Genomic DNA, 17,286 nt, shown 5'->3' on the forward strand with positions numbered 1-17,286 from the left:
TTTCTTTCTTTCTTTCTTTCTTTCTTTCTTTCTTTCTTTCTTTCTTTCTTTCTTTCTTTCTTTCTTTCTTTCTTTCTTTCTTTCTTTCTTTCTTTCTTTCTCTTTCTTTCTCCTTTCTCTTTCTTTCTCTCTCTCTTTCTCTCCTTTCTTGTTTAATTAAAGTGACATCAGAAACAGTTGAGGAAGCTTTTTGATAAATAATATTATCTTTTTCTATCAAGCTGTGATTTTTCTAAATCTTTGACAGAAACGGATAGAGGGCCACTAGGAAAAATTTAACAATTGAGAAGCAAAACTGAATTCATTCAAAAATATTTGACCAGAATGATCAGATCATAGCTTAAGTACAAGAGGGGAAGAAAAGACTAAGAAGAAAAGCCATGCCAAGTATTTTAGAAAGACTGAAAACTTAATTTAACCCTAAACCTGGAACTAAGAAAATGTGTTACTCATTCTTTCCTGCCTTGTACATCTATGTTCTTCTGTTCTGCCTCTAGAGATTCAATAACAAGAGAAATGTGTCCACCTATATTTCTACCTTGGGCAGGGACAATAATTGTAGACTGACAAAGTCATTGACTAGAATGTAACAGAAAGCCAGAGTTATCATTTTTCATTAGTCATATAACAACCTCATACCCCAAAGACAAGAAACACAATTTACCTAATGGACACATTCAAGGTGGCAGTCATTGCTATGTTTGTGAATTTTTCAAATTTTCTACTTGTGAGGCAAGTTTAGTCTTTCAAAATATTTCTTAAGGATTTCCTAACCTCTGCAGTGTGCTTTACACTGCCTTGCCAAATCTTTACTAAGATATATAAGTTCTTAGGAGAATTTGGAAATAAAAGGTAGAAGGAATGCAGAATAGCAAAGGAATAATTCATTCTAATGAGCTGTATAAAAATGTATGTCTCTATGCTAAGTTCCTCCCTGAAGGGAAGCTAAAGGGGATTTGACAAGCCTAACAAAAGAATAGAACTGCTCTAGACTCCCCTGAGCATTATATCCTCTAAGTGTGGCAACTACCAACCGAAACAGCACATAATCTACCCAGCTTAAATGGCAGGAAAGAGTCTGGGTAGCTTCAATTTTCTATACAAAAGTTCTGAAAAGGATTCATTTAACGTAAGATAATGCCAACTGTAAAATGAGGTGAGGATGCTTTTCGATCTTTTGTTTAGTGACTTTTCTAGATCCTTTTATCTAAGATACCAAGGAGAATTTAATAATTGTGTATAGTACAAACAAATCTAAAAATTGCGTTTAATGATGGGATACTTCCATAGTGCTTTAAGCTTCCCAAAATGCATTCTATATATTATAATATCTTTCTTTGTCTCCCTAGGGCCTGACACATAGTAAATGCTTAATTCATTTAGGGCTCATTTATTGATTGACTGAACTGCCTCATTTGATTCTCATAGCAACTTCGTAAGGTAAATATTGTGCACACTGAGTCCCGGTTTTACCAAGAAGGAAGCTGGGAGATTAATTGACTTACCGATAGTTTCATGATTTGCCAGTGTGAGGGGAGATTTAAACACAGATCTTTTCTGACTCAAAATCCAATAGACTTTCCACTAAACTATTCTGCTTCAAAAAATCATTACATCAATCTTTACTATTTCTTCAGTTCAACAAACATTTAGGGAATATCCGCTATTCATAAGATGATGTATTCAGTGCTGATGGGTGTGCAATGATAAATTGGACCTTAGGTCTGCCCACAAAGATTCTAAAGTCTCACAGGAGTATAAGAGAGGGAGAGAAAAAATGACAGGAGTAGTTAGGATGTTATAAGTGACGCAAGAAAGATATAAAGTAATTTGTGTGTTCCATTGAGAAAGGATGAGGAATGCTTCATAGAGGAAGGGCCATTTAAGCTGAGCTATGTATACTTAAAGAAAAAAATGTTTTTTTTTAAATTAAACAGCATATTGATTTTTCTTGTATTGCTTTGTTTTCCTGAAACTGTTTAAGTCATGGTTCTTTGTCTCTGAACTTAGTTCAGAATTTGGATTGTTTATGATTGGTTGTTTAGAAATCCAAGTCTCCTACCTCTAGGAATTTTGCTAGCCTTGAGGACGGACTGAAAAAGAGTTGTGGGTCTGATATCTTTAGCTGCCAATCCTTCAAGGATGCCTGGTTTGCTGTCCAAAATTCTGGGTTATCATCTCGCACCTGGGCTCTAACAATGTGATCTTCTGTGCTTAATGGGATAAGAAGAGGGACTGCTGCTAGCCCCAATTACCAAACTTCCAACCAATCATGTTGCTTCCTGCTCCTAGGGTCTGTAAATATTTTGTACTTAAATTCCAATATGTCATCTGCCCTGCTTTATGCTTCGTTCTGTACTCCCCAAAACCCTATAAAAAGGGAACTCATTGCTCAGAGTGTTTGGCACAAATGGAGGCAAGCCACATCCATTTTCTGACAGGTAGTATGCTTCTGCTAATAAATATTATCTTTCTCAGAGGTCTGTAGTACAGGACAAAAAATCAATTACTTATAAATAGGATAAATAAGAAAATTATACAGAAGGAACTTTAATTTTCTCACTATCAGTTATCTACATATGTAAACATATATTCTGTTTTGGAGGAAGAAGGCACCTGGAGCTTTTGACAGACTTGAAATCATGCAACCAACTATGTTCTTAATTTTAGATGAGCTAAAAAAATCGGAGTTTTCCTAGAGGTAAAGGTCGTACTATTTCCTTCTCACTTTGGGTCTCCACATTATATATCAGACTTTTCTGTAGGATGGCAAAAATTCTCCAAAATGGCCTCCATCCTGCACAATAATGCCAGCTTCCCATTCTGTGGCATTGCCATCTCTCAGATCACAGTGGTAGACTTCAGAGAAAATATGCTCCAGAATGGGGTGCCCATCTCAGGGGTGCCAGGTGTAACCTTGAGTAGGTTCCTCAACCTCTATGATTCTTAGTTTTCTTATGTATAAATTGAAGAGGTTGGATTATAAATGGTCTTTAATGTCCCTCCTAGGTCTGAATCTATTATTTTGTTATTTGAAGTGAAAACATATATCCTTCCTTCTCTTGTAATATTACACAATCACTGTTTTATGTTGTTTTGCTTAATTGTTTTCTAGGTTAATGTCTTTTGAGGGTAAAAAAAATTTGCCTTAACAAAACAAAAATTTATCAGTATAAAAAACGATGGAACGATGAACTGTTTTCCATACTCAACATTCTTCTTCTCTTCATTTGTCATATGTATTCTGTCATGGAAAAACACTAAATATTAGGGCATCAATTCAAATCATAGCTCTACTTAGTACCTCTATGACCTTAGGCAAGTCACTATCCCCCTTTTATCCTAATTTTCCTTATTTGTAAAATGAGAAATTTGGATTAAATGGACACTAATATTCATATTTTAAAAATATGATTATATAGGGTGACTCATTGCATTGAGAGCCATTCCTAGAGATGAGAGGTCCTAAGTTCAAATAGGGCCTCTGACACTTCCCTGTGTGACCCTGGACAAGTCACTTAACCCACATTGCCTTGCTCTTGCCACTCTTCTGTCTTGAAACCAATACACAGTATTTATTCTAAGAAGAAATGTAAGGGTTTAAAAATAATAAGAGGCATCTAGGTGGCTCATTTGATTCAGAAACATGCCTGAAGACAGGATTTCCTGGGTTCAAATGTGATCTCAGATTCTTCCTAGCTATGTGACCCTGGGCAAGTCACTTAACCCACATTGCCTTGCTCTTGCTGCTCTTCTGCCTTGGAACCAATACATGGTATTGATTCCAAGATGGAAGGTAAGGGTTTAAAAAAATGATTATATGATCACTTCTGTTTTCAGAATTCCTATCATTCTTCAAGTCTCAATTCTACCTCTTCCATGAAATGTTTACTGATTCCATCACTTGTTAGTCTTCCTTTCTTTTCCAAGTATTTTTAGAATGCATTAAGGGACTTCTTCCTTTTCTATTTAAACTTCTTACCTTTTACCTTTCTACTTCAAACTGAACACATAAATGATTGAAATGTATGAGTAGGGGTCATCGAGGTAACTCAGTGAATAGACAGTCAGGCCTGGAGACAGGAGGTCCTGGGTTCAAATCTAGCCTCAGACATTTCCTAGCTGTGTGACCCTGGGCAAGTCACTTAACCCCCACTGTCTAATGCTTACCACTCTTTTGCCTTGGAACCAATACATAGGATTGATTCTAAGACAGAAGGCAAGAGTTTTTAAACAATGTATAAGCATTCCAAATGACGATTTATAAAAGAAATGCAAGTCAATATAATACCAAGATTTTACCTTGCCCCTGAAAATTGGCAAAAATAACAAAAGATAGAAATACTGTTCAATAATGTTTGGGAAGACAGGCACAAGGATTCTCTTGGGGTGGGAAAGATGTGAACTGGTTGAACCATTCTGGAAAGTAATTTGATATTAAAATGTCCATATACCACCTTACTCAGAGTTTTCTGCTACGCATATATCACAAGGATGCCAAAGAGAGTGAGAAAGGTCTCACAGACAACACAATATTTATAGCGGTGCTTTTTTGTGGCAGCAAAGAACTTCAAACAAAATCTATGCCATTGATTTCTATCCACTGAGTTCTCAAGATACCACAATATGTTACATAAATACCTGCTGCAATATAAGAAATAAAAATTAATTCAGAGAACATGAGAAGACTTCAGCCACATGAATCAGTGGAAAATCTGCTGGACTTCTGATCAATGCAGTGACCAACCATGATTCCAGAGGTCCAATAATGAAGCATACTATTGTTGCCACAACTGAGACATGATAAACTAAGTGGAAGAATGACTTTTGTATATAGCCAATATGGTAATTTGTTTCATTTAGCAATTAATATTTGTTACAGTAATTGTTTTCCTTTTCCCATATGCAGAATGAGGGAAGATAAGTATTAATTAAAAAAATAAAATAGCATTTAAAAAATAAAATGCCATGTGCTGTATTTGGAATTACTGCCTTTATGACCTTGGGCAAAGCACTTTAGTTCTACATATCTCAGTTCCACATCTGTAAAATGAAGGGTTTGGGCTAAATCTTCTTTGAAATCCTACCAGATATAACTCTTATGACCTATGATCCTATGATGCATTGTAAAATTTAAAAAATTGAAAACAATATATAAGATAACTCAAAAGTTGTAAATAGAAAGAATAAATTACATTTTAAAAAGTGCCCAAATCTCTTCATAGTTATAATGAAAAGTTTGTTTTTAGAGGAGAGTTGAGAAGCTATATCTCCCCATAAATTGAGATAGCTGGGAAGATTACCATTATAGAATGTTTCATTTGCTGTCAGTAGTAGTCAATGGTTACTAAGCCACATTTTTTTTTCCATTTCATTTTAGACTTTGTTTAAAGAAATGGCTCTCTCTCTGGGAAATAAAGAGGAGATGGATATATTCAGAAAGGTAGGTGATTTAAAAATGAAAGGTATAAAGTACAATCAGTTGGAACCCATAGGGCATGGAAAGAAAAACAATTTAATTAGTCAAAGTCTGGTAATAGGAGCAGAAGAAACACCAGTGGTAAAAAATTTCAGCAGCTCTCAATCACCCTCCAGGGTGGATGCCTCACTCCTCCCTCTTTCCCAAGATGCTTAAACTGCAGGAGAAATTAATAAGTACACTGGCTTAAAATGCACCTCCATGGGTGTACTGGAGGTAATCACAGTCATCCATGCTACTTGCTAGGAATCAGGCAACTGGCCACACCTGGCATATGTGTGAAATAGAAATCACTCTCAGCAGTGGAGGAGAACTGGGACTGTCAACTTTGCCACACCTGAGATAACTCTCCATGCTTCGATGCCTCCAGTTGCTTGGCGAGACAGAAGTGCTGCTATGATTCACTCAGCTCCATAACCATGTTCTCTCTGGGCTGACTTTTTTGCTGCAAGTTCTGCTCGTGCTGGTAGGTTGAGAGCTCCCCGTGGGGTTTGACTCTGCTGCTATAATTGACTCTTAGGGTCCTAGTGGTGGAGCTGCACTTCTAGTAGAAGCCACCCTAGTATCAGCACTCTGGGCTTCCCATTTAACAAATAAACCAAGATGACACCATTAACTTAAAACAACAACAACAACAACAAAAAAACCAATTCTTAGCTTTCCTCTTAAAAACAATACTGTGTGTGGGTTCCAAGGCAGAAGGCCTAGGCAATAAGAGTTAAGTGACTTGTCCAGGATCATACAGATTTGAGACACCATTAACTCTTAAAACCAGAAACATTTTTTTAATAAAAGGTACAGTGAGGATAATCATCAGGAAGGAAACGAGTATTTATTACGCAATTACATTATGCCAGGCTTTATACTAAACATTTTAAAAATATTATCTCATTTAGTCCCACAGTAACTCTGGGAGATAAATACTTTTATTATCTTAATTTTATAGTTGAGGTTAAATAACTTGTCCCGAGTAGCACAGCTTGTAAGGGTCCAAGGCTGAATTTTAACTTGGACTTTAGGCTCAGTATTTTATATATTGTACCGTCTAGATGCATCATATCATAGCATAAAATTCCACCTATGAACCTTAGACTCTTTCTAGTGCAGAGTGTGCAACAGGACACCTATAAGCAACAAACTCTGTACCTTGGACCTTGATGTCTTTGTTCTCTCTAAGGGACAATCTATACCAGAAGTCACTACTGGGTCATTACCTCCTCTTCTGGGGATGTTGCATTCTTCTGATGAGTGGAACCATTTCTCTGTTGATTGCTTCACTCAGGCTACTTCCATTCTTGCTTGCCAAATTAGGTCATGTTAGTAAAACAGACACCCTAAGGCTGGAATCTGCAATGTCTTTTCAGATCTGATTCCTTATCTAAGTTCTGAGAAATCATTATGCTCTGTTGTCAAAATAACTTCCCTCAAATATTAAAATCTACAGCTCTTTCAGATCTGCTCTTTGGGTTGTCCTCTGGAGGGGTCTCATTCTCTTGGGCAGCAGATAAGCAGGACTTTCCTCCCCGCCATTCCTCAATGCTTTAGTCAAACTTTTCCCTAGCATCTCCAAGCACCAAAGTTTCCCCTACGATTATCTCTATTGAACAACAAATAATCTCTTCCAAACAGCAGATGGAATTGCAGACACTGAGGTCTTCAGTCTCAGAACTCCATTCACACCCATGCAGGGATCTGGTCTTAAAGAACCGTATCTCTCTAATGCACAATCTCTTGTGTGAAATGATTCCCCTCATGAAGAGAAGCTAAAACCCACATTTCAATTAACCTATCCACAAATAGGCAACATAAAATTATTCTTTTGTTGCCACAGAGTTATAGATATCAGGGTTTCTGAGTTTTCAGTCATGAAGTCGTCTTGTCAGTTATATGTAAATTAAATGCATAGAAATCAAATGCCTTAGCCATCTTTTATCTCTTTTGTGCTGCTTTTCAGAGTTTTTCACATAAACTTCCCCATCAAATGAAAAATTGACACAATTAATGATATGCTCTTGTCAGCTCAGAGTGGTTCATGAGAACTGATTGCTAAATTTTCAGTGTGAGCATTTACACCTCAAAAGTTGGCAAATGCTACAAAACAATTATTTGGCTGATTGTGCTTAAGGAAGTGATAAAGAAAATGCTAGTGTTGCAAATTAAACTTTAAAATATGTTACATATCAATTTATTTGTTTGGGGTGCTAGTTGTTAAATATTGTCAGCCCAAACTTACATGATGGGAAGGTACTAACCAACTAGAGTTGTCTATACACTGAATCTACTTCAGTCTACTTTACATTCTTGGTTTTAACTCCATGGAACTCCATGTCTGTCTCAGGATGAGATCATTTCTTCTAATCTTATGACCCTGCTGCTAACTTGAGCCTCGATTGATACTTCTCCCTCAGTCTCCTCTTCTTTTAGGAAGAATGGGGTGTGGAGAACCCAAATCCTCCCAGAACATTCCATTTTAGAGGGCAGAAAATGGAATCCCAGCTCATTCTGCTTTGTACCTGATGCCTTGCCTGGTTTTAACTTCATGGAACAAGACACCCTCATGCTGGGTACCTCTTGGCATCCTGCCCTCCTTATCCACCTTTCCTTTCTCCTTTCACTTATTGGACTCCCATCTTAGATTATATGCTCTATGAGGGCAGAGACTGTCATTTGTTTTTTTAAACCCTTACCTTCTGTCTTAGAATTGATACTAAGTATGGTTTCCAAGGAGGCAGAAGGTGAGGGCTGGGTAATGGAAGTCAAGTGACTTGCCCATGGTTCCACATCTAGATTTGAACTCAGGCCTTCCCTTAAAATTATTATATACCCAATATTTATTATACTGCCTGGCACTACTGGTGCTTTATAAATATTTATTGGATTGAACTAAAAAAAATGAAATTACTCACATTGACCAGATGAACATGGCTATGTTCATCTTCAAGTCTCCTTGATTTTTTATTTCTATTTCACACCTGAGAGTTCCATTATTCTATATCTTCTTTCATCACACCAACTAGGTAGAACAAAATGGGCTTTGGTATAGTACCACTAAATTGTAAACCTATCGCTATGAGATTCTGGTGTCAGCTCCCATTCCTGCAGCATTCCAGACTCCTCTTACATAAGCAAATTTTTTGACCCTCCACTCTAATCAACTGCTATCTTCTCTCTCTCTCTCTCTCTCTCTCTCTCTCTCTGTCTCTCTCTCTGCCTCTCTGTCTCTCTCTCTGTCTCTCTCTCTGCCTCTCTGTCTCTCTGTCTCTCTGTGTCTCTGTCTCTGTCTCTGTCTCTCTTCCCCTTTATTATTAGATTTCTTTTAAAATATTTCTTTTTAATATTTTACATGTAGATACAGTTTTTTTAAACCCTTACCTTCCGTCTTGGAGTCAATACTGTGTATTGGCTCCAAGGCTTTGAAGAGTGGTAAGGGTAGGCAATGGGGGTCAAGTGACTTGCCCAGGGTCACACAGCTGGGAAGTGTCTGAGGCCAAATTTGAACCTAGGACCTCCCGTCTCTAGGCCTGACTCTCACTCCACTGAGCTACCCAGCTGCCCCCTAGATAGTTTTAATAATTTTTTCTGACATTTTAATGATTCATGTTCTCTCTTTCCCACTCTGCCCTCTACAAGATGTCAGGTAATATGTTACAGGTTGTATATGCCCTGTCATGCAGTATATATTTCCATGTTTGTCATGTTGTGTGAGACTATTAAACTTCTTGAAAAATATGGTCAAAATTGCTGCTTCTATTTTTTTATAGCCTTTCTCCTTAAATCCATATAATCTATTTTCCATCAGCACTGTTCTCATGAAACTGTTTTCTTAACGGCTATCAGTGACGTTCTAATTGCTACATTTAGTGATTTAGTGCCCCCCTTTTTTGTCTTCATATCTTCAACATCTTTTCACTACTTCCATCTTTTGATATTGTATTCTCATTGTGTTTCTAGAATTCCATACCAACATTTCCTTAGTCATCTCTTTGCCATCTTTTAGACATCTGAATTTGATAACTTCTCAAGTTTCATACCTTTGTTCCTTCCCATTTCTCTTTCCCCCTTGTCTTCTCTTCCATCTACAGTTTCTTCCTCAGCAACTGCATTTATCCTGATGGCTTCAACTTTTATGGCTACAAAGATGATTCTCAAATCTCCAGAACTGGTAACTCTCCTAAATTCTAGTTCTGCATTTCCAATCCTTAGGAACCCACTGACAATCATAAAAATATGTAAGCCAAAGATTCTTTCTCTTGAAACCTAGTATAATGGAAAGAACACTGGACTTAGAGTCTGATGATGGGTGTTTAAATCCCGGAGCTGCTATTTTCTAGCTGTGTGATTTTAGGCAACATTCACCCCTTTGTTCTCTGTCAGTTACTTTACCTATAGAATGAGGAAAATGGACAATAAGATGTCTTTTCATCTATAAGCCTTTCTTCTTCTAATTTCACTATAGCTATTAACATTGCTATTTCCCTTTATTTACAAATATTCAGATTAATTTTTACTTTTTTCTCTTTCTTACCCAATTAGTTAACATGTCCTGTTGATTGTACCTTATGTGTTGAGTCTGCCCTCTCTACTTCTATTGGCACCACCTTCTGTACACCTCCTTAACAATTTCATATTTTAATTTCTTCTCTCTCTAATCAAAAGCTCTTTCACACTGTTTCCAGAAAAAAACAACTTGTTTTTATACATAAATCTTATAATGACTCTAAAGTGCTAAAGATAAAGAATAAAGTACTGAAGATAAATTTACATCTCCAGAGAGAGAACAGATAAATTCAAATGCAAATCAAAGCATGTTTTTAAAACTTTCTTTATTATTCTTAGGGTTTTTTGTCTTTTTTTTGCAATGTAGTTCATATGAAAATAGGGTTTATGTGATTTCATATGTATAATAAATATCAAATTGCCTTCTCTAGGGACAGAGAGAGGAGGATGGAGGGGAGAAAATTTGGACTCAAATTTTTAAAGTGATTGCTAAATTTTGTACATATAATTGGGAACATTTAATGAAATAGATTAGAATATATATTTAAAATCTTGCAGTGATACACCTCTGCTCAAAAGCTTTGAGTTCCCAATTTTCTCCCCTCCTTCCTTTGCTCACTGAGTCAAATTCAAACTCTTTTATCAATTATTTAAAGTATCCATGATATAGCCACACTCTACATCCCAGCCTTCTCTAATAATACTCTCCTTCACACATTTTCGATTTGGATTATTCACCATGTCCCATACCAATCCCTCATCTTTCTCAGCTTTGTGACATATACTGGCACTTCTGGCATGAGGGCTTGCCAAGCCCTCTGTTTCAGGGCTGCTCATCCATCTTTGGTGTCCACCTTGCATCCAGATCTCACCTGTGGCTATAAGAAGCTTCCCCACTTCACTTAAAAGTTCTTGGCAGATTCTAGTCAGCCTGACTTTTGTCTTGACATTGGTTTTAATGATTCTAGAAGAGATAGTGGGGTTTTGTTCAACTCTACTTCACTTGCATGCCAGTCAAGACATCATCCCATGATGTCATTGACACTCTTAAAAAATGGATAAACAACAATAACCCTATATTTGGATTTCTCCTCCTTTAATCTCCATGCTCTCTTTGTTAAACTTCTGCCTCCTATGCTGAGGCCAAACTAATTCAAATTCCATTTCTTCTAAGAAAACTTCATTGATAGTAATGAGCTTTCTTTCCTTTGATCTCACATTACACTTTTATTACAACTCTCAGATAAATTGTTCTGTACTGTTTTTTGTTACAGTAATTTGCATGTGTCCTATTTCCCAACCGGACTGTAAGTTCTATGTGGGTAGGTCACTTTTCTTATTGAAAATTTGTATCTAAAGTGCAAGGATACTTATTTTTGAGAAGTTATATTTTTGATAATAATAGCACTCAGCATTTAAATAATGCTTTAAGACTTCACAAATATTTAATCCTCAAAACAAATCTGGGAGGTAAGTGCTCACCATTTTATAGATAAGGAAATTAAGTTAAATTATTTTAAGAGGGTCACAGAGCTAAGTAAGTATCTGATGCTGGATTTGAACTCAGATTTTACTGGCTCCAGATCTAGCACTCTATCTGCTGTGCTGCCTAGCTGGCTAATGACTTGCCTAATGTTATAAAGCAAGTAAACATCTGATGCTAGATTTGAACTCAAGTTTTCCTTGCTCCCGGTCCAGTGCTCAATAACAGGTAGTACAATCAGAGGGCATTCTTTAAGAGTTCTAACTGTATTTTCTACTAAGACTGAGATTGAGTGCATGGAATTTTGTATATAAAATCTATCAAATGTAACACAAGTGTACAAATGGTGACATTTCATTAATTATATGATTATTTGGCAGTAGGATTTCAAAGTCTCTTCATGTCACATATATTGTGACATGATACCTATCCAAATGCAAAGGGAGTGAAGTTGAAATCAAGGCATAGGCAAAAGGAAAATCAAGGTCAGACCATAATGAAGTTAAATTTTCTCTAAGCCCAAAACACGTTTTTTTAAACATAATTTGTGCTACTGAAAAAAGCAGGAAGTTAATTTATTTGGAGAAGTTAAACATACAAAATAGTCAAGAGATACTTAATTTTCTGGTGCTGAAAATCTTGCAATATGGAAATAATTTAAAAACAGAATAGTAATAAAATTGCCTAAATTGAGGGAAAAGTCAAAATGAATGAAATTGGATTGGAATGATGGTATGATATAGACCAGGGATTCCCAAAGTGGGTGCCACTGCCCCCTGGTGGGTGCTGTAGTGATCCAGGGGAGTGATGATGGCCACAGGTACATTTGGGGGTGGTGAATAACTGTAAGGGAGTGGTGATAGTATGTGACAAGGGGCGCTAAGTAATATTTTTTTTTGGGAAAGGGGGCGGTAGGCCAAAAAAGTTTGGGAACCACTGATATAGACAGTATGTTTGTACTTTCAAAATTAAAACAATACGGAAAATCTCAAAATAACTATATTATGTTGGATATTTAATCACAGACTAGATAAATGTTACATATGGTAGAGGAGCTTTATAAATGTCAATTGATTTAAAGTTAATCTGGAAGAAAAGGCAATCTTAATTACTCACATGCACAAAAATAACAAAAGAAATGCAAAACAAAACAATTCTGAGGTTATCTAATACTATTTATTTTATAGTCAAGGAAAATGAGGCCCATAGAAGTTAAGTAACTACACTTCTCTTTATTTGCTCAGGCATACAATGAGAGAACAATGGAAAGGGAAGAAAAGTACAAGGGAAAGGGAAAATGAGGTTAAGAGAAAGAGAGAATGGGAAAAGTGAGATACTCTCATGAATGCTTTATAACTATTCAGGTGACCTCAAAGGGAGGTATTGTTCCCTTAGCCAAAAGAATTGAGGTAACATTTTTCTCCAGAACTCTATTCTGTTTTGTGGTCATAGATAGGGAAGTTAAAAACTAGACCTAGGAAAATTAAATTTGTGACCCTGGCCCCATTAGTACCATATGAACCAAGTTAACTTTCTATAGTAATAAAAAATTAAAAAACAAACAAACAAATAAAAACAATAACAAAAAAAAACCCCAACACATGCATTGAAAATTATCTTTATTATATTATGTACACTTTCATATGCCAAATATCTCTAGCTACCCATTGGTAGGGTGGATCAGGAGGTTAAGGACATAGCTACATTAAGTAGAAGGTTGACATCCTAGATTCCTTCTAATTCAAAGTTCCTACTGGCCATTTATACAATGTAGTTTTTTAAAAGTGACAATGGAAGCACCGACAGAGCCAGAATAAAAGTCAAAATACTAATTTCTTTTGGGGAATAAAAATTATTGACTTTGATCAAACATGGCTGATACGAATATAATTTTAATATGTAAATTTAAATATATTTGCCTTTATTTAAGATACAAAAATACTATTTTTCTACTTACAAAAATATCATAAAATAATAATGCTATATATTTCTCAAGAAACTTGTGGAACAAATCATTTGTCTTCCATAAATTGCTTCAAGTTATTAAATTCCAAAACTACTGAAAATATAATGAGTCTCCATCCTTTCCGAGTTACTCCAAGCTCAGAGAATTACCATAAAGTCAAATAGAAAGAAAAACCAGTATGTAATTTTAAGCCATCAAATATTTCTTCTGGGGCTTAAATAAAGTTTATTTGTGTGAAAACTGCGCACCATATTATTACATGACAATTTAAAAATGGTATTTTAATAAAGCATTGCTTCAACAACAAAATTACCTAGTGTCAGAAGCCATTACCATTCTGACAGCTTTGTCACCTGGGGATCTCCTCATATCCCCTCCTTCCCTGCCTGCCTGGGCTTAGTCTCATGTGAATGGCAAGCAAGTTTAGATACTGAGGGCATAAGAAAACATTTCGAATCTGTCTTTTTACCTTTGGGTCAATGTACTTTCTGTCTTATCTGATTACCCCTATAGCTTGACAATTTCAAGAGTCTAACTTGAGAACCCCCATCATTTCAATTCGATCTCATCAATAATTATTAAGCATCTATTATATGCCAAGCCCCAGCAGCCCTACCTGCCCTGCACCTTCATCACTGACTGTGATGTAAGCTCAATGAAACCCTGAGTAATGCTGTACAGTTACCTAAGATTGACAGGTCATAGTAGAGAATTCTGACAAAAGGTGACTCACTGGAGAAGGGAATGGCAAACCACTCTAGTATCTTTTTGAATAAAATAATACTGAAACTGAAACTTAAATAATTTTGACTACATAATGAGAAGGCAGGACTCACTGGAAAAGATCCTGATGTTGGGAAGGATTGAAGGCAAAAGGATATGACAGGGAATGGTAGATAGTGTCATGGAAGCAACAAAATGGAGCTTGGACAGACTTAGCAAGATAGAGGAGGATAGAGGGACCTGGCATCCACAAGGTCCCAAAGAGTGGGACACGACTCAGCATCAAAGTGCAAGGCATTGTTTGAGAGGCTGGAATTTAAAAAAAAAAAAGACATAATACAGATGTTGCCCTCAAAAAGCTAAAAATCTAATGTTGAGAAAAGGCATTGATTCTTTGATACATTTAATCTTATCAATGTTAATACTCCCTGGAAGGATCCAGATATCAATTTAGCCCCTTCATGTCATTCTGTGCATTCTTGTGAAAGTCTTCTTAAAAATGCTCCACAGGAGCATCACTCATCTTCTAGAAGACTTTTAAAAAATTTAGACTATTGACATTGCATATTTGCCAGTGGAATGCTTGGGTTATCCATTTTTTTGTCATTCTCTAACATTGCATATATCTCTTTAATAAAATCCTTCATGACTCTTTTGTGCAGTTCAGCACCCATCATCACATCTCAATTATTCCTTAGAGGGCTGTATCTTACTTTTTCAGAGATTTCACTGCTCTTGGAGGGCCCAGGTTTGAAATGTGAGTGTCAGAATAGTGAGAACCAAAATGCCATAGCCAGAAGAACCTTACTAAAGTTGTCAGAAAAGGGGGGGAAAGGATATTTGCAGCATCAAGGAGTGACCTTGACATATTCTGTGTGAAGCACTTGCTTACTTAGGAAATTTCCAGCGTCATGAGTTTGTCCTAGATAGAAGCTTCACTGAACCAAGGAGGGCAGTTCTCTTTACAGTACAGCACCTGGCACATAGTAGGTACTTACTAAATCTTGATTTATTGATCAACTATATAGTCTGCCCTTCAACATGCAACACTGAGAATTGCGTAGGTCACAGAGACAGTTTTTCAAGGTTTTGATGACTGGTCATTGGTCTTGGCACCTTGGTTAACACAAATAAGTTCCACTGGTCAAGATCAGATAGAAGTCGTTACTTGACTGATTGGGCTTGGCATGTAAGGTATTTTCTTGGCAAGGGACAAGAAGAGCATATTTCCCAGCTGGGGAAGTATTACAGATAGCGCTGCTGAGTAGGTTCAGATCTTGGACATTTTGATAGCTAGAATGGGGTGGAAGGAAGGGGGGAAGACAGACAGAGAGAGATAGATAGAGAGAGAGAGAGAGAGAGAGAGAGAGAGAGAGAGAGAGAGAGANAGAGAGAGAGAGAGAGAGAGAGAGAGAGAGAGAGAGAGAGAGAGAGAGAGAGAGAATCTTATTATATCTTTCCACATAAACTTTTTTTTGCAAATTCTGTGCCTTCTATAGACTTATAGCAATAAGCTGAAGAATCTTGGCATTAAAAAAGACAAGCCTTTGTTTCTGAGAGAAACTAGGGATCATTAAAAAAAAATAGCACAGTGTCTGAAAAGAAACACCATGATGCAGTGGAATAGACAATAGATTGTAGTGTCAGAAAGACCTGGATTCAAATGCTACATCTGACCCATTGGCTGAGTGAGCCATGGTAAGTTGCCTGGTGGCAAATAAGATTTTAAATTTCAGGTACTGATCTGCATTGATAGAGAGAGTTTCCTCACTCATGAGTTTCCTATACCAATGAAATCTTAGGTTTGGTCCAAAAAACTTTCCCCCAAGTACGACCCACTCCTATTTTATTTGTTCCAGATCATTCTTCATTTGCGTCACTTTACTAAGCTGTATGTACTGATACATCAGTATTACAGGCTTTCTATTCAGCATAAAATCACTTTAGACAAGAATAATTCAATTTGGTTTTTCCAGAGCAGACAGGCCAAAATTTTTTGAGTTAATATTGATCTCCTTTAAAAAGGCAAAGTTCCAGAGCTTGACACAATTAGGAATCATCATCTGCAAAGAGGAAGATGTCACTATCTAATACTGAGTCTCACTTCACTTTGGATTCTATAATGGGCAACCTCCACATAAGAAGTTACCAAATAGTTTGGTGAGCATATTTTACAATATCATGCTTCACTCTATAATGACAATTAAATTATAATTAAATATACTTATTTTTGCATGTTATGGTCTTTGCTCTTTTAACTCACATTTGTATAAATATGCAGTTATTGTGGTATATCATTGATGAAAGCCTGACTATTGCACTCTTGATTAAGAGATGCCCTCAATAATCTTGTGTAAATTATTCTTATAAAGATTTTGTATGGAAAGGTATATAGGCATTTGGGAGGTAGTTATTTAAATATGGTAAAGATGGAAAAGCCTCTTTGTTCATTGAGGTATCTATTGAATGGAGTTCACCCACACTTATCTATGTATCAATTGCTAGCCTGCCATTTGCCTGATTGACGTATTTATCATCCCAAGCTGTAAAGCAAAGCAAAGGTTTGGTCAATTTTTCTCATTAATAAATTAATTTATTTTAAATTAAATTAAATTAGATAGAGATGCCACTCAAGTTCATTAAATGTTTTATAATTTGACCAATGAAATTTCATTGCCCTATAATGATTATTCTTATTTCTATAAATAGTAAACTGCCTTAATCTCATGATTAAATTAATATTATAATTAATGAATATATCTACATATATAATTAATAAAATCAACAATAAGATTGGCTTTATGTTCAATGCATTTATAATAATTTGAGTTGTAGAAAATAGCAGTCTCTTTAACCCCTCACTAGAAATGTGAAAATTCAACCACATTTCATTCACTTTCTCTCATGATGTCAAGAAAAATTTTCCTCAAAAATCTCTGCAAGATAAAAGTGAAAATAACTTCATCAGGAAAAAAAAAACACAACTCTCCCTTTCTTTTATTTCTGTCTCTTCCAGCTTGTCTTCAGTCATGTCAGGAGAAAATCTAAGTGATTATTTTTAGTAGTATCCCTACAGTTTATTTCATATCTCCTCAATGATCAAAAGTCAAAACTACATCTTCTCCTTGACACCATTGG

Source organism: Gracilinanus agilis, chromosome 1 (assembly GCF_016433145.1).
Source record: "Gracilinanus agilis isolate LMUSP501 chromosome 1, AgileGrace, whole genome shotgun sequence".
In the NCBI taxonomy this organism is placed as follows: Eukaryota; Metazoa; Chordata; class Mammalia; order Didelphimorphia; family Didelphidae; genus Gracilinanus; species Gracilinanus agilis.